At 44.7% G+C, this 18,793-nt stretch overlaps 1 protein-coding gene across 1 annotated transcript in view; it reads left to right on the forward strand.

Annotated features, from left to right (window-relative positions):
• LOC117770959 (tapasin-like) overlaps positions 1-18,793 on the forward strand; it is a 1,175,540-nt gene that overhangs the window by 406,929 nt on the left and 749,818 nt on the right. The gene's annotated exons all lie outside the window — the stretch shown is intronic.

The raw sequence follows: 18,793 nt of genomic DNA on the forward strand, positions 1-18,793 counted from the left end.
GTTGCGTTTGAGAAATTACCGAGATTAACGTATAAATCCTTAATCACAGGAGGAAATTAATTATTGTGCTTGAGATGATAGACAGACGGATGGAGAGAGAGAGAGAGAGAGAGAGAGAGAGAGAGAGAGAGAGAGAGAGAGAGAGAGAGAGAGAGAGGGAGATGGGATGGATGGAGGAAATGTAATGAGAGCTGTGGAGCAGATCGCCCGAGGTTAATCCAGTTGACGGCTGATAATTACAGAGAAAACCTTTTTGAAATAAGGGAATAAGTGTGAAACTCATTTTAAAGTGCACTTCCATGCAGTCTGTGACGGAAAATACCTAATTGCCCAAAACACATTATTCAGTAAAGCACTTAAAACCGCCACCAGCGGCTCCGCTTGACGTTTCAACTTCGGTTTTTGGAAATGTTTGTAGAAGGCCGTGTTTCACGAGATCATACACAAATCTGTCAAAGCCACAGGCGGTGTGCGGAGACGGATGACGTGACCGCTTGCCCCCCCAAAAAACGTTATAATAACTTTATCTGAGTAGCTCCTTTAAAAACGGACGATAAATAGAGCTTCACAAAGGGAACCAACAAACATCTGCACACACAGCCACATCTGGCAGCTCCTCCATGTTAGCAGATAGATAAAGATGGTTTCTGTCACTTTAGGTCGTTGTAATGAACCTCGTGTTTGGTATTCTCGTTCTTGTTTAGCTAAACCCACATTATTTTATAGAACTAAGCCAAAAAGGAGAATATGTATTTTAAGTAACATGTTGCATTCGCCCTCCAGCTCCTCTTATTCTGACAGAACCACATGTTCCCTGCTGCTGCCTCGTCACAAGCTTTCGCCACTTCTCTCCTCCTCCTCCTCCTCCTGCTCCTCCTCCTCCTCCTCCTCCTGCGTCGCTGGCAGGATCTCATCAGCGGTGACTCAGCATGTTTCTTCATTTATCAGCAGAGTCGTCTCTAAGCTACATCTGTTTGTGCATCGGGTGGTTGTCAGGGTTGTGTTTGTAGAATCAGAAACTCCTCTCTGCTCATACCTGTCACCAGAGAGAGTTAAAGCAACACTTTGTCATTTGGACTGAGCAACAGCGCCCCCTGCAGTCGAACGTGGTGACTGATAGAAAAGCCTGTTTGTGTGTTGAGTGGAGCTCTGACTCACTGAACTGAAACACAACTGAACGGTGGATATTACCCAGGATCCCCGGCTTCCTGAACCAAACAAACTGCTGCTTTAACGAACTCTGTTTAGAATTCTTTATGTTTTTAAAGTTTCCTGCTGAGTTTTGGAGATAAACTCTGGTTTTTAATGACTTCTTCTAACGCTGTGTTCACACCAAACACAAAGGAAATTTCCAAATGTGAGTTTGGCTGCAGGATTTATTGAGTTTTTTACTCATGGTTTTGCAGATCTAATGTTTAGACCAAAGGAAACCAAACTTTGACCTGGTAATGAAGAACCGATTCTCAGGCTTCGAACCATAAATGTCAGGGATAAGATTCATTAGAACCAATCCAACGGTTCCAGAGATGTTCCCGACCCGATCCAAACTGTGGACTCACACATCGACCACCCTGCGCTGAAACACTGTGGGTGTGTGTGCATGAGAAATGAACCTGGCAGGCGACTCTGTCATTGACTGATACATCCATCACTGCAAACAGGGGGAGGCCGCGTGACTGAGATTAATGTCAGTCGAAGTATTGATCCTTCTCTTTGCTGTTTTATTTCCTTCTCTCACTCTTTCCTCGGGCTGTAGAATCAGTTTTCCACCACGTTCAGGTTCGAATTAGGGAAAAGATTCATCAGGAGACGACGAGACGAGCTGATAATATTCATGAGCTGCAGCCGCGAGCCAGAGGACACGTCTCCACTCGAGGCCTCTGATAGAAGCAGTGTCATCTGTAGCATTCACACACGATGGTCTGGATTTCTCCTCTCGACTCGGACGAGCTGAGTGAGAAGGAAAAAGCTGCTGTAGTCAGAACAACCTCCTCCTCTGCACAGATGCTATCAGCTGCACCAGTCCCCGGGCGGAGGAGGAGGAGGAGGAGGAGGACGCAGCCTTTATCTGAAAGTTTCAAAGTCCTGCTTTCAGCCGTCTCCTCCTGCTGTTACATCTCCCACGTCATGATTCCACCGGTGGATCGATGATGGATCGAGGACTTTGTGGTGATTTGTCAGGTTTTTTCAGAAGGTGGGGGGGGGGGAGCAGTCGCTGTCGGGGGCTCGTGTAGTGAATCTCCACTTCATAAAAATACTGGTAGACGTCTGCACCTGCCTCTGGTGTCGATACTCACTGAATTACAGCTCTGTGTGTGTGTGTGTGTGTGTGTGTGTGTGTGTGTGTGTGTGTGTGTGTGTGTGTGTTAGTTAATCTCACACTCTCAGATACCATAAAACAAATCATTCATTTTCATCAGTGTACAACTACTCCCCCCCCCCCAACACCTCAACAACGTGTTCACGCTCATGCATGTAACAGCATTAACACATAAACACACTTTAACACACACAAACTCCACCTACTCGCACATGCAGCATCACACGTACACAGTGAAACACACACACACACACACTCCCGACACACACACACACACACATGAGTCTGCACAATCACAAGTTAGTCTCATCTGTCAATCATCACGTTGTTATGGCATCAAATCACTAGTTAATACCAAACGTATGAACGTATCAGTGTCATGGGTTTTGATTTAATGGGTTTGATCCATGTCCCATCTGCTAACATGGGGGAGGCGGGGTTAATGACCTTTACATTATTGACTGTGTGTGTCTGTGTGTGTGTGTGTGTGTGTGTGTGTGTGTGTGTGTGTGTGTACGCTCCTCCACAGCCATATGTAGTAACACTGCCCCCCTGTGTCAGCCCACAGAAGGTGCAGCAGGGAGCGGTCAGCACCCTGAGGAAGATTCACTTCTCAATGTGCTGCTGAATCAAATGTGTGTAAAGTTTATTTCCCACTGAAGGTTCATCAGGTCCGAACAGCGGAGGCGATAAAAACAAGCAGAACTTAGTGATCGTCAGTGATCGTCAGTGATCGTCAGTGATTCCAGGGAGAAATAACAACAGGATCGAACCAGGCAGCAGCAGCAGCAGCAACGTGCAAAGTGTTTCTCATTAAAACTGTGATTTCACATTTACATTTACCTTCATTCAAATCATATAATATCATAACGTAAAACCCAGAAATGAGATGATAATAAAAAGACATTATATTAACAGTGTATATTAGTGTAGATTTAATGACACCAACTTTCTCTGCTGGCGAAGTAAGAAGAAAACGAACTAACTCCTGACGCTGCAGTGGGAGCTGTGGCACCAGTGGGGAGAATAAAACCAGTAAGTGCTTTTAGATTGCAGCAGTGTCAGGATGTCAGACGAATCTCTACTGGTGCCAGTGAAACCACAGAACAAGGAACACGAGCAAATACCAGCTGTGGGTTGAGGTTTGTAGATTTTAGATTTTATGTTGAGAGACAAAGTCCAAAGGGAAACAAGCAGGTGATGGTTCGATGTTTGATGCAATCGCCCTCTGAGGGTTTGTTTTAATTTACTTCCTGCTGAGATTGAAATCACAATTAGGATCATTTATGAATAATAATTATAGTAATTTAAATTTGTGAAGCACCTTGCAAGGGACCCAGGGACACCTCAAATATTTAAAGTGACAAAGACAGGGGGGGGAGGCGTGCTTAAGGTTGAGATATATTTCTACATGATCTCCTTTTAAATAACTAATAACGTTATATTATCATGTGGAATCACTGAGCCTCCTCTGAAACCGCCACCTCCTAGAACATCTGATTAACTCCAGTGACGTGAACGTTGCTCCTGAAGCTGGTTAAAGGATTCTGTTGCACGTGATAAACTTCTGAATGAGCCACAGTTTAACATCAACACGTCATAAACTCCTGTGATTAAACACTGATTCCTTTCCCTAAATTCCTTTTCCCGACCGGTGATTATTAGTTTCAGCCGATCGGGCGACAGCAGCCGTCTGGTCGTGAGGTTTCCTGGAGGCCTCAGCGCTCAGTCATCTCCTCCACCGAGGAGCCATTAGAGTCTCTCGATGCCTCCGTGTTTGTTAATTCCAGCCCGTTAATTGCTCTCTCCACTCTTCCTCCTTCTTCACAGCTCAAAGTTTGAGTCATTATCACGACGACAAGTGATTCACATTCTGTCTGCTCGCTCGAGCCGTTCCTCAGCTGTAAACCAATCAGTCAGCTGTATTCAAATGAGAGGGAAGATGACTGTGTGTTTCATGAATTACATTTTCTGCCTGAAACAGTTGCTTTAATGACTCTCTAGAGGGGGGGGGGGGACTAATTCACCGTCTACGTCAAGGTTAGAGGAACATTTATATTAGTTAATCCAGCCGCGAATGAAATAATCCTATTGTGAAGACGTCAGAGTGCAGCTTTAATGAAAGCAGGAACTTTGTGGGTAACGACTCTTATTAAGAGCTGACAGTCTCTTTGGCTTTTAAAAGTTTCAACAGAAAAAAAAGAAAAAAAAGGATAAAACTATTTAATACTTTAACAAATTACTGCATTTGAAGAGTTGTTGTTAATTACCGGCACAGAGGAAATGCAGAAGTGTCTGAAAGTGTTTTAGACGTCTACATATAGTGAAGCAGGGGTTAGTGAGAAAAAGAAATGTTTAAATGTTTCTTAAAGTTGTTTTCTGTCGTTTTAGGTCGTTTTTATCAGTAAATTTGGTCTAAATTAGTTATTTGAAGATATAAAAAAACGTGTTGAAACATCATGATTGACAGCTGAGACTGTTACTGCACAGACCTTTTCTTTCTAGATTAAAATCCTCACTTTTCTGACCTCGCATCAACAATAGATGATTATTACTATCGACAGTACTGTGGACACACACACACACACACACACACACACACACACACACACACACACGCACACACACGCACACACACACACACACACACACACACACACACACACACACACACATGTCAGCAGTTCAAGCTGTCAGGCTCGGGTGAGGTGAGAGTCACAGGTGAAGCAGGAGGTCCGACACCTCATTCATCTCGGGTCAGGTTGAGGTCAGAGGGAAACAACAAGTCGTGCTGCTGGGAAATGTCCCGGTTCTCCCCGTGGGCCTCGAGGTTTCGTCATGAACAGTTTGTCAAGTCGGGCACCTGAACAAGAGGAAACTGTGAACCTGGAGGTAACAACATCAACCCACAGGTAACTTTAAAGCTTAATATTCAACAAGTCATGTCTCATTTGTTTAATCCCGAAAAAAAAAAAAGACAATTTGCTGTTTTAAAAGAGATAAAAAGGTTTAATGTGACATTTGAAGTGTTTCCCCTGTTTCCAGTCTTCATGCTTTAACAAGCTACTGGCTCCTTCTACAAATCTGATTCTGCTCCTGTAATATTCTCCCATCAAATATGTTGTTCCAGCGGTTTTTCAGCAGAGGGAGCAGTCAGATGCTGAGTAGAGAGATGGAGGCAGAGGGAGAAAGGAGGGATGGAGGAAGAGCGTTGTCACAGAAAGAAGAAGGATGGAGAGAGACAGAGGAGGATAAAGGTCAGGAGGAAGGGGAGGGAAGGCGGGAGAGATCCTTCACACCTCCTCAAACTGTGAGAGGAAATGTCTCCTCAGGTGTCTGAAGGTCAGAGACGTACAAACAGGAAGGACGAGGGGGATTCTCCACCTCCTCCTCTTCCTCCTCCTCCTCCTCCTCCTCTTCCTCCTCTCTCCTCTTCCTGTCAGTGTCACTTTGCAGTCTGTGCTCACACCTCAGACTAACACATATCGTGAAGTTAAATTCCTCCTGCCCAACATTTCTCTGCACAGCAGCAAACTGACGGCTCCACCTCGTGATGTAAGACCTTATGCAACACGTCTAACTCCCATTGTTGAAAGCGTTGAAAGCACATTTGGGATTTCACGCTCTTATGCTCACTGAGGCACATCGGTTTTAAAAATTTGTAGTCATGTGGACAATCACTAGAAACACTGGCCGTTAGTCCGACTATAGCTGAGTCTGATATGTCCTAAAATGGCCGTTAAACTGAGGGTAACGCTTTTTAAACAACACACGTCAACAATCTAAGTAACTGGGGGCATGACGGCCTCATAAACCTTTACTAGTGATGTCACCTCCAGGTTCTGTGTGTTCTGTGGGTTCTGTGTGTTCTGTGGGTTCTGTGGGTTCTGTGTGTTCTGTGGGTTCTCTGTGTTCTGTGGGTTCTCTGTGTTCTGTGTGTTCTGTGGGTTCTCTGTGTTCTGTGTGTTCTGTGTGTTCTGTGGGTTCTGTGTGTTCTGTGGGTTCTGTGTGTTCTGTGGGTTCTGTGTGTTCTGTGGGTTCTGTGTGTTCTGTGGGTTCTGTGTGTTCTGTGGGTTCTGTGTGTTCTGTGGGTTCTGTGTGTTCTGTGTGTTCTGTGGGTTCTGTGTGTTCTGTGGGTTCTGCAGGATTCTGCTTCACCTGCAGACTGGAAATAACACGAATGCTCCGCTCAACAGGTGAAGGAGGGTTCACAGGGGAAATTCATTCATGGCTCGCAGCCGACGCCTCATGTGCAGTGTGTCAGGAATATAAATCAGCCGAACTCAGCTGTAAATTAAAGAGACCGTGTGTGTTTTGAGGAGGCCTCTTTGTTTTAGTGACACTAAATCAGACGTGCATGAGACTTTTATTCATCTGCTGTCAGTGAGTAGACTCCTCCTCTGCTAAACCTTCAATCTCTCCCTCACCTCCTCATCGATCACTGCCTCCCGCCGTCCACTTATTCATATGTCAGTAGCAATCTGTGTCTTTTCCAATCGGTGTCTCATCCTGCAAATTTCCCCGAGCTAAATAACGCCTGATATTGTTCTTGACTTTGCCAAAGCAGTTGTTTTTCGCCCTCCTCGGGGCTCAGATGAATCTCGCCAGCCAGACGCCATTAAAAAACGCCTCAATGCAGGAGGTGACAGGAAGAGAAACCACAGCTCACAGAGGAAAGAATGGCGACGGATAAATCCAGCGAATGATGATGTTGCTTAATAGACTGAAAAGCGCGCTGTGATAATTCTTCCCAATTTCCTCATTGGAGGCACTAACGTCCACCGTCTCTGACAGAAAGAGACTCTCAAGGCGCCATTTTTTGCCCGTGCGGAGACGTTTTTATGTTCTGGCAAATCGATGCGAGCCGGGCTCCTCTGTCGTGTAATATCAGTACATTAGACAGCTATTAATCTGACGAATGTGTGAGTGCAGCAGCTGAGCTCATCTCTTTGCTGGAAGTAGTCACTTGAGAGTGTGTTAACTAACTCTGGTTCTGCAGCAACAGGAGTGAGAGGATGTGTGTGACTTTGTGAATGGACCCGTTAGAAGCAGGAGTTCACTCCTATTTCTAGGAAGAAGAGGTTTGTGTGTGGGGGTGTGACGACAACTGAAGTGTGTTGGATTCTGTGAGAGCAGAATTAGGATGCAGGGGGAGACAGCGTCTGAGAAAAGTGCGCCATCTTAACTGCATTGATCCCAGAGTTCCTCAGGATTCATCACCTCCTGTCCCTGTCACACACACACACACACACACACACACACACACACACACACACACACACACACACACACACACACACACACACACACACTCACACAGACACACAGACACACAGACACACACCTCCCACATTACTCCCTCATTCCCTTAATCTAATTGTTCTCTCCTTTCATTGTCATCATTTGTCTCTTCTTCTCATCCCTCCATCTCTCTCTCTCTCTCTCTCTCTCTCTCTCTCTCTCTCTCTCTCTCTCTCTCTCTCTCTCTCTCTCTTTCTGCATCTCTGAGGATGAGGCGAGGGAAAAACTGCGATAATGATCTCCATGGAAACAGCCCAGCAACAGGCTGGGTCCTGGCAACCAATCAGAGCTGGCTCTGGCTCCGTCTCTCATCCAATGGGAGAGGCAGGGGAATGGGGTGCACAGGGGGTTTGGGGGCCCGTCAAGGTGAACGCCGAGGGAGGCGTGAAGAGGAACTCACTTCCTGGTTTCCACGCAGAAACGCCAGCATCTTAGTGCAGAGAATATTTCTACACATTCAAATGAGAGGACTTCTCTGAAGCAGTTTGAGGGTCACAGGTTAGAAACAGGTGAACTGATCCCAGAACACACAGGTGAACTGATCCCAGAACACACAGGTGAACTGATCCCAGAACACACAGGTGAACTGATCCCAGAACACACAGGTGAACTGATCTCAGAACACACAGGTGAACTGATCCCAGAACACACAGGTGAACTGATCTCAGAACAAACAGGTGAACTGATCTCAGAACAAACAGATGAACTGATCTCAGAACAAACAGGTGAACTGCAGGACTTGTATGAATGCAACTATTTATATTCTAGATTTTCACAGTTACATTGATATAAAAGCACATTTTAAAATAGGATTATATCCCATGAATCAATCATATTCATTCAACTTAACTTCACTCCATATTTTTTAGTCTACGCTCCCCCTGCAGGGGCTCCGTGCCCACCCCCCCCCCTCCAGGGGGACACGACTAAGTGATGTGTTAAGAGCCTCAGGTGCTGTTCACTTCTCTCTCTTTCATTAAAGGAGCAGTTCACCCATTATCCCTCCTCCTGTTGCAGACCACTGCAGTTCAACCAGACTCATCCAGAGGAGGAGACGTTTACTCTGCCGCTGCTGAATCTCACTAAATGATCAGCCTTCAAACATCGATGTCTACAAACCACATCATCCACTGACATTAAGTGTGTGTGCCGTGTTTCCCCCGTGTTGAAGAGCCTCTCTAGCCTCACACCTCTTGTTCCTAAGTGAAGGTAAAAGAACCGAAATCAAAAAAGTCTCCATTACAAATACAAGTCCTGCCTTAAAACCGTGAGTCAAGTAAATGTAAACATAGTTAAGATAATCGATCACTTTCTCCCTTGATTGGTTTTTATAAAAGTTCAGAAAATAAGTGTGTGTGTGTGTGTCTGTGTGTGTGTGTGTGTGTGTGTGTGTGTGTTAGTACCACAGTCGGTGCAGGTCATCTCCCGATCACGTGACTTGCCAAGTCAGGATACGGTTGCTAAGCAGCGCCCCTCTCGTCTCCCCTCCCTCTCTCCCTCCGTCTCGCTCTCTTTTAGTCCATTAAACAGTGATTGCGTAGGTGGAGGGGGTTGAGAGAGAGAGAGAGAGAGAGAGAGAGAGAGGGAGAGAGAGAGAGAGAGAGAGAGAGAGAGAGAGTTTATTTATAGAAGCTGTGGTAAAAGATGGGGAATTACGTGTTGAGTCTAAAATTAAACTTGCGGTCCCCCCTCTCTCTCTCTCTCTCTCTCTCTCTCTCTCTCTCTCCCTCTCTCCCTCTCTCTCTCTCTCTCCCTCTCTCTCTCTCCCTCTCTCTCTCTGTCTCTCCCTCTCTCTCTCTCTCTCTCTCTCTCTCTCTCTCTCTCCCTCTCTCTCTCTCCCTCTCTCTCTCTGTCTCTCTCTCTCTCGCCCTCTCCCTCTCCCTCTCCCTCTCCCTCTCTCTCTCTCTCCCTCTCCCTCTCTCTCTCTTTCTCTCAGGCAGATTCATTCATAGATGGAGTGTGGAAAACATGACAAAGATGCATGAGGAGCGTGGGAGTGAGAAGCAATGCGACCCAGTTACACAATCCATACAGATGATTTATTTTATATTCAAACATGAGCCGTTATACAGCATCAGGATTCAGCTGCACATCCATCAATATAAACATGTAAATGTTTGCACAGAGATTCATTATTAATCATTTAATCTTCATATCTGTGCGTCATTCAGAGCTTTGCTGCCCGACCGACAAATCACTAAACCTCGAAACACTAAATCAACGTTCCTGTCACAGCTGCCTTGGCCCAAACTTAAATCACCCGGCAGCTCCCACATCCCGTGAGTCGTGTGTGTGGGGAACCATCTTAGACGGTGCCCTGCAGGAGCCGGTGTTAAAATGGAGAGAGCCCGTCGAACTGTAACCACAACTGTCCTTGTAATGGATGGATGGAATGTGCAGGATGACAGGATGACAGGGCGGCAGGTGGAGGAAAAGACGCGCGGAGACAGGAGGAGATCGGTGACTAATAGGTGTGAAGAATGGGATGGAGAGAGATATACAGAGAGATATAAATACAGATTGAAAGATACGTTCACATCAGCAAAGAAAAGGGACAATATGCACTTCCCTCATGAGGCCGTCCATCATCGTCAGGACCTGTGAGCGCTCGGCGTCCTCAAAGGAGCGAAAAGCAGAGACGAATGCAAAGAGACCTTGAGTAACTCCGTGACAGAATAAAGATCCTCCATAAATCAGCAGGGTTTTCTGGGAAATATGCTTTGAAAGGAAACACACAAGTGTACTTTCCAGCTGACACTTACACAAGAAGATTGATAACACTCCTTGTGCATGTTTGTGATGTAAATACGGATCTACAGCCGGCCGCTGGTTAGCTTAGCTTAGCATGAAAGCAACCGTGAAGGCCACAAAAGCCACAACCAAAGTGAGACAGTCCGATCTAAAGAGGTCGGCAACAGAGCAGAAGTTGTACAAGACAAGAAAGTTTGAAGTGTTTTACTGAAGCATTGAACATCTCATCGCTCGCTGGCGCCATGAACTCTTTGAGAACCAAGCGCAATGAATCCTGGGAACAGTTGCAGCCTCTGAAGGATCGAGACGCAGCTTCAGGGTGGGAAGCTCAGAAATGCAGAGTTATTTGTTGTTCTGCTGTGATACATTTAGTGTCGTGTTCTCATTTCATGCTCACGACTGATCAGCACCTGAAAAGACAACGGATAGTTAGCTGCAAAGTAGTATGCTAACAGTAGCTTTTAACTTTAACATCGTCCAGCTGCTGATGAAACTGAAGAGTAACTGATAATCAATTAATCATGTTAGCTTTCAATTTGAAATATTTGAACAAATGGAAACAAACAAAAACTTAGAGAAGCCTGAGTCGTCCTTTACACTTAAGTTTCCCTTGTTTATTAATCATCCAATCAAAATTCACACTAGATCACTTTAAGGTTTGGACACGGGGGCTGTTGTCAGAGAGACTTTCATCAAGCTGTGTCGAGGACGTATAAATAAAACCAGATATTCATCTACTGTCGTGATCCTTTGTCTCGATGCTGAAGCTTCTCTTCTACAGGTTTGTGGTCACCGGTGTTTGTCGTGACTGTTTGCATTGATTCGCTGCCGAGTTCATTCCAGGCTGATTGGATAGAAGCTTTTCACCGGGTCAGAGCACTCGCTCTCATTTAGAAAATCACTTCCAGCCAAAAGCAGCTGTGGAGCTTTGTTCACCTCCGTACTAACACAAAGTCACTCGAGCACAAGAGACTCACTGTACACTTCACAGGGGCTGAACTCCGTTTAGTGTTCAGCACAAACTGTGGCTCTGAACACTTTGTGATGCGGTTCCACTCTATTACATTCGATTGTGAGGTGTTGTTGTGTCCATTTGCTGTGTGTTTATGTTGCATGAGACGAATATGCAGACATTACAGAGCACGTCCCAGCACTGCTTCCCTCCATTACTCTGGAGGAACGGTCCAGGAGCCCCAGCAGAGTGTGCAGGCGTGGGCTTTACGACAGGGTCACACAGGGCTAACGTATTCCTGTTGTCTCTGTGTTTACCAGACTGAAGGGAAAGTGTGGGGGTGGAGGGGTGGAGGTGGAGAGGGGTGGAGGTGGAGAGGTGGAGGAGCTAGTCTGCAACTTACAGGAGACATATTCATAAGCAGGTTGATCATTTGAAAAGCTTTAAAATCACTTTCCTCAGACTGTCCATCACTGCAGCTCCTATTTCCATCCTCCATTAAAGTATGTGAGAGATGTAATCGATACTGAACTTCTCAAACTTTAAATCTAACATCTAACAATACTGTTGTTACTTTAATTAATACGACTTTTGGGTAAAGATAGAAAAATCAAATACTGCCTCAAACAATAACAAGCTTGAATAAAACCCATCTGTTCAGGTTTGTTTCATAGTCACCAGACTGTTGATTCACTCCAAACTGTACAGACGTTAGTCGTGAGCTACTGACGAACACACCGACCATTTCTGTGAAAGTGTGTGTCTGTGTGTGTGTGTGTGTGTGTGTGTGTGTTAGTGATGTACTGTGTGTTGTTCGATGGAGTGTGGAGTTGTGGTGCATGTTGCATCGTGAGTCATTCTCCCTGCTGCCGCTCTCTCTGGCCTTTCCTCACCTCCCTCCCTCACGCTGGGAATTATGCAACACTCCGTAGGGCTGTGAGCAGAAAGGAAAGTGTGTGTGTCTTTGTGTGTTTGTGTGTTTATGTGTCGGATGGGGGGGGGGGGTAGATGGATGGAGAAAGAGAGAGAGATTAGAGTGAGGGAAAGGCAGGGAGAGGGTTATCCTCGTCTATAAACCTCTCCCTCCGTCTTCCTCCTTCATTCATCATTTCCATCTCACACTTCCTCCATTCCTTCACTCTTCTCTCAAGGTCACTGACAACGACAGTCTAGCCACGTTTTCCAGCCTGTGATTGGCTGTCGCAGCGGAGCAGGGCCTTAAAGAGACAGCAGTGTACCTTTTTTAAAATTGTGCCCTGATAGTGGCCATCTTTGGCTGAGCAGAGCACCGGCTGGGGGGGGGGGGGGGGGACGGGGACGTGACTGAGTTTTCCTCACACTGACACGGAGTTTCCTTAAACTGTCTTTTCCCCCCCTGCATGAAATATTCATTGTGACCAGTTAAAATAACATGTAGAACTGGAAGAGGCTGCAGGTCTTTCATCTGTTTCAGCCTCTGAGCAGAAAAACAAGGTCAGAGTCACTTCCAGCCGTTCACTAGTTATCGATCACTTGCTGTGAACCACGGTGTATTTATAGATACAACAATTTAATGTACAGCCGTGTGGCCCGACGCTGTCTGATGCAAATGAAACACAGGTCCCTAAAGGAGGTTATGAAATTTAAAAGGATTTTAATATTAAACGTTTCCCCACCCCTGCGCTAGATCTCCAGGGTGACTCATTATATAGTTTTATGCTTATGCTTTTTTTAAATTGACAGAAAAAACTCCGGAAAGTAATGACAATTAATGTTTTATATCTAAACTTGTGTTTCCTTCTCGCTGGAAACAACTGACTCCTGGTGTAAATCCAGTCATTTGCTGCAGCTACAGTTTGGCTGGTGTTTCTATTATAAGATGAAGGAACTGAGTCGAGCAGAAGGTGCACTCAGCGTAGGCAGGAGACAGAGAAACACAGCCAGTGGCACACAAACACACACAAACACACACACATACACACAAATACACACAAATACACAAATACACAAGCACATACAAACGCACCAACAGAAACTTCCACATGTTCCATATGAATGTGAATTATTTATTCACCTGTGCAGCACCCGATACCTGATCATGAGTGTGTGTGTGTCTGCAGCTGTAGGATACATACAACTCATATTAACATGTACATGTACATATACTTTCAGAGTATTTTCAAAGTAATATTTGACTGAATGTCATTTCCCCTGTTTGCTGCAAGGTGCTGCTCTGTCCTGTGTATCTCATCCCTACTGGATGTCTTGCAAAAGGCAAACGAAACAAAACCACATCACTGCAAAGAGCATCTGGACTGAGGAGGGAGAAACCGAGAGAGAGAGGGTTTTCTTATTTCTGTATTTCTGCTCAAATAGAGTTGATCAACTTCTCCACAGAACCACTGCGTCGTGTCCCTGTGGTAACGATGAGAGGAGAAACTCTGGAGAGGAGAGAGCAGATAGGGACGAGAGTGATCACACAGCTGGAGGGCAGATAAGGAACAACGGAGAACAACAGAGGAAGTGGAAAGAAGGAGGTCAGTGGATTTCAGCACAGTCTAATGTCTCTGGGACGTTTGCCCATACATGATCGTACAAATATCCTCTGCTGTCAGATGCAAATCAGCCTCAAGCCCTTTTTAAAACGTTCGTTCTTCGTTTACGTCGAGGAAAAGTTGGACTTTCCTTCAGAGACGCGTCACAGGAGCTGTCCAGAGTGCTGAAACCGGAGCTGCTGGGATTATCTGCAGTTTTACACTGGACGTGTTTGAGCTAGTTAGCAATTAGCAACACAGGGTTTGGGCACTGAATGTTATCATAAACATTTCCCCTTGGTTTCGATGTGCTCATTCTTTTTCATACATTTCTCATATCTCTAATATTTCTGTATAATATAACGTATTCTTTACTTTCTAGTCACGTTATGTGTGTGGTGAGATGGATGAAGATGAATGTGGCTCAGTCCACAGTTTTTCTAAATGCTGAAATGCTTCAACATCCATCCACTGGATTCCTATGAAATCTCGTACAAACATTCGTTGTCCTCAAAGGATGAATTTTTATGATTTTCATGATTCCTCAACTTTTCTTGTTCCATCGTCATCTTATTGACAATTGTGGTTCAGTGAATTGCTTTCAAATGTGCTGTGCATATTCATGGTCCTCAGAGGTTAGATTCTTTTGACTTTGGTGGGGTTGGCCTTTGTAATTACATTTTATTCCTGAATGTATTGGCATTAAATTTGGTGTCCCCAGAGGATGTCCCTGATCCCGATCTGCACCAAAATATATGAAGTTCTTCGTTGGGTTTGTATTTTCATTTATATTCACCATTTCTTCACTGGCACATGTTTGTGTGTGAGTCTGATTGTGTGTGTTTGTGTGTGAGTCTGAGTGTGTGTGTTTGTGTGTGAGTCTGAGTGTGTGCGTTTGCCTGTGTATTATTTCACTCACCAGCCTCTTCAAGCTGAGGGGGACCAGAAGGGACCCTCATTCACACATGTTAGGAGACTTACACAACGCACATCTGAAGGATCTGTGAGCAGGTAAGAGTGTGTGTTTGTGTGTGTGTGTGTGTGTGTGTGTGTGTGTGTGTGTGTGTGTGTGTGTGTGTGTGTGTGTGTGTGTGTGTGTGTGTGTGTGGTTGCGAGCACCAGTTTGTCTCAGGCTGTGGAGTCATCACACCTGTACCGTGCACACACCTGTCGTGTTAGTGCAGCCATGTCCGCTCATTTATCGCTCACACGTGTGTTTGATCGTCTGCATGTTCATATCTGCAGGACATGTGTCTGTGCTCCGTGATGCAGCGATGATGTTCATCAGTACACGCATGGCATCGTGCCCAAGGACTCACACACACACACACACACACACACACACACACACACACACACACTCTTCACTGTACACGTTATTGCACAAGTGGTGTATGATTTGTATTATCCATCCATCCATTATCTATACTACTTATCCCATGAGGGTTGTGGGGGGGCTGCAGCCAATCCCAGCGGACATCATTGGGTGAGAGGCGGGGTTCACCCTGGACAGATCTCCAGCGTATCACAGCTCTGACATGTAGAGACAAACAACCTTTCATGCTTCTTTGTGTTAAATTCCTATTTACAAATGTATGATTATGGTTTTTAATTGTATGGGGTCATAATTATTCCACACGGTGACAGTGGCGGAGTAATGATCTCATTAGTGTTTTATCTAAAAGAAAATAGGGCCAGTGTTAGTATTTAATATGTGAATAGATGTTTACGTTCTTACAAAGGTTTTTATGTTCTATCATCTTGATTTCTTTTCAGAGGTAGAAATGATTTCAAGTCAAGTTAATTGAACGAGCTTGTTAAATGTTTTCCTGTTGGAAACTGAATTCTTATTCAATTACATTCACCACAGTTATTTGCAGCACATTCACAATGTGACATTTACAGAGAGTGTAAGCTAGAGGGTTAGAGCGTGTGACCTGAATCTTCCAGACATACTGGGAAAGTCTTTGTGCAAATGAGCAACTAACACACTCCTCTGCATCAATGAATACCACAGAGATCCCATGAGCAAGGCAGCAAATCCCACAGCTGCTTCGGTGCAGCTGCTCAGAGGCCGGTGGTCCTTTTGGGACGTTTCCAGGATCTGGATGCTCATATCTCCGTAGAGCTGGGAGAGAGAGTGTGTGACATAATTCATGTTAATAACAAAGGTTGTTTTTTCTTTCTACTGTTTCTATTGGTCACGATTGTTCTTTACTGTTTGCTGCGTAACGTGAATAAAACTTTAATACGTCACCTCATGCAAGAACATGACGTGCTCCTGAGTCCCGTCAGGTTGATCTTCATTGACAATGATGTTGAACACAACAACTCCCATGATCCCACGCTGCTTCACGATGTCATCAAACTACGTCTTTTGTTGTTGTTTTGATTGAGCGACCCCTGGTGGCCAAAGTTACACATCGTAGGTTTATTGATCAATCAAAAGACAAAGACATTTTCATCAGCCTCAGATGTAGTTTGCCTTTAGTGCTAATTAACAAATGTTAGCGTGCTAACATGCTATAGTAAGATGGTGAACATGGAACATAAACATCAGTATGTTGACACTGTAAACACATGTAAGCACGCAGATGTCAGCATTTAGCTCAAAGCACCACATATTCAATTCATATGCTTGCGTGACTGTAGACTCTTAATCTTCTTAAGGATTTAAAATATTAATCCTATACAATCCTGACAGAGCTATGGAGGAAATATATGCGACCTATATATATATATATATATATATATAACACTAAACTGTGTCTTTCACATTATGATGTTTGTGCTGCTTTTATGTGAAACATTTATTAAATGTTTCCTTGACTTGACTTGACTAACAGAAGAAACAAAATCAGAATCAGCAAATAGTGTGACTGTTTGTGTGTGTGTGTGTGTGTGTGTGTGTGTGTGTGTGTGTGTGTGTGTGTGTGTGTGTGTGTGTGTGTGTGTGTGCGTGCACGCGTTAAGAATCAATTCTCAGATTCAGGTGAGATTTCAAGTCTATTGCCTCCATTTGTCTCTGCTGAGTACAGTGACAAAGCATTCCCCCCCCCCCGTCGCAGCACCTGATCTTTTCCATTAGTCGGATTCAGTCTGTCGCCGTTCATCAAATCACAATCAGCTGAAGTTCAACAAAGAGACAATGAAATTATTCCTTTAACTTTACTTTTCACATCTTTTCTCTTTGGGTTTGCTTCACCCCCCCCCCCCCCCCCCCCCCCCCCCCCCCCCCTCCTTCCATTCAACCGTTTTCCAATTTCTTCAGTTTTGTTTTGTGTCAGCGACATGATTAGGGAGCCGTGGTTACCTGACAGCTGTTGCCATGGTGACCAGGTCTCTGAAATGTTTTTGTTCTGTTGTTTCCCTCCCACTCCCGTGTCTCTGCTTTTCTCTCCGACCTTACAATACACCCTGTTATTGGTCCTTTCATGAAAAGATGTGCTGCTCTTTTATTTTTCCTCAGCAGCATCCTGGGAGATGCCCGGAGCAGATGATGGAGAGGAATATCCTGGACGCTGTCATTTTGCACATTTGGAGTCAGAGTCTGTGGAGTCACGGCATCGAGGTCCCTCCGATCAATCATCTGTTTGTACATTATCACATAACTCATAAAAACCAAACTTGAGCATGAACATCAACACTTGAACAAACATCAGTGTGATAAGAACTAACTTAAATCACAGCAAACCATCTTTGACTTTTTAGTTTGGTCCATGTCCCATCTGCTAACATGGAGGAGAGGGTGTCTGACCTTTTCGCAGCCAGCACAAGATGTGTCTAAATGATTATCATCTGTGAATGGTGAATAATTAACCATAACAAACCGTAATATACTGTGCAAACTGCATAATAATAAACTAATATAATATTTAATATATATATATAATGATATCACACTAATGAACAAGTCCCAACTATCAAAATGTTTGCAGGAATGTATGAGCACTGTATCTTCACCTTGTCTCCTATCTGCTCCTCCGATGAACGGCTGTTCCATGTGTCGCTCTCAGTCCAGACTTCATTCTCACCTTTTATTCACTACTTGCACATTTTCTTTGTGCGAGTCATGACACAGATTCCTGCAGCTCAGTTTTACAAAAGAACCTTGATAAGTGGTGCAGGCTGAAACCAGGCCACACTTCAATTATGATAGAGACGAGTATTGATCCCAGGCAAACTCAGTGTAGACACGCACAGGCAAACATTTGCATTGCAGCACACACTTTCCTTTGCAGCGACAACCAGACATGAACACACCCTCATACTTGCTCGTGTGTTATGCAATGTAATGTGATTTCCCCTCCATTCATTTGCTCAGTGTTTGAATCCCCCTCAGTCAGGATGGATGTGTGTGCATGCGTGTGTGTGTGTGTGAGTGTGTCTGGCAGCTGCACACTATTCATAGCACCCTGCTCCATTTGAAGGCTCTAAAAACAGCAGAATAATTGTCTAATCTTCCGCAGCAGGTGGTGCATACAGGAATAAAGGATGTGAAGCCGAAGCTTTGCTCTGACCGACCATAACAATCACATTGTTTCCATGTGGTTTTTTAGTTTTCTGTTATTGCAGTTTGTTCTGTGCACAGTGGCCCGGACTGTTCATTCCCAATATTACCACATTACAAACCATCTTCCAGTGTGATGCCGGTGAATTTCGCCTTATCGGTAAAATATTGTGTATTTTCTCTCTATTCCTCTTGTGACTATTCCCCTCTTCTCTTATCTCCTCCTCAGCCTCGCTCTTCCCTCGTTTCTACTCTTATTTGTCAACACAATCTCTGAAAAATAAAATCTATGTTTGGTGCATTCACACATCTGGATTCTTTTCTGTTAGTTGCACGCTGCCCTACTGACGCCGCCTTTATCCGGCATTTGGAGACCAGACTGTGTGCGACAGTCTTTTCCCCAGATGCCATCGATGCTGCAGATGTGCACTTTGTTCACGCTTCAC

Source organism: Hippoglossus hippoglossus, chromosome 11 (assembly GCF_009819705.1).
Source record: "Hippoglossus hippoglossus isolate fHipHip1 chromosome 11, fHipHip1.pri, whole genome shotgun sequence".
In the NCBI taxonomy this organism is placed as follows: domain Eukaryota; kingdom Metazoa; phylum Chordata; class Actinopteri; order Pleuronectiformes; family Pleuronectidae; genus Hippoglossus; species Hippoglossus hippoglossus.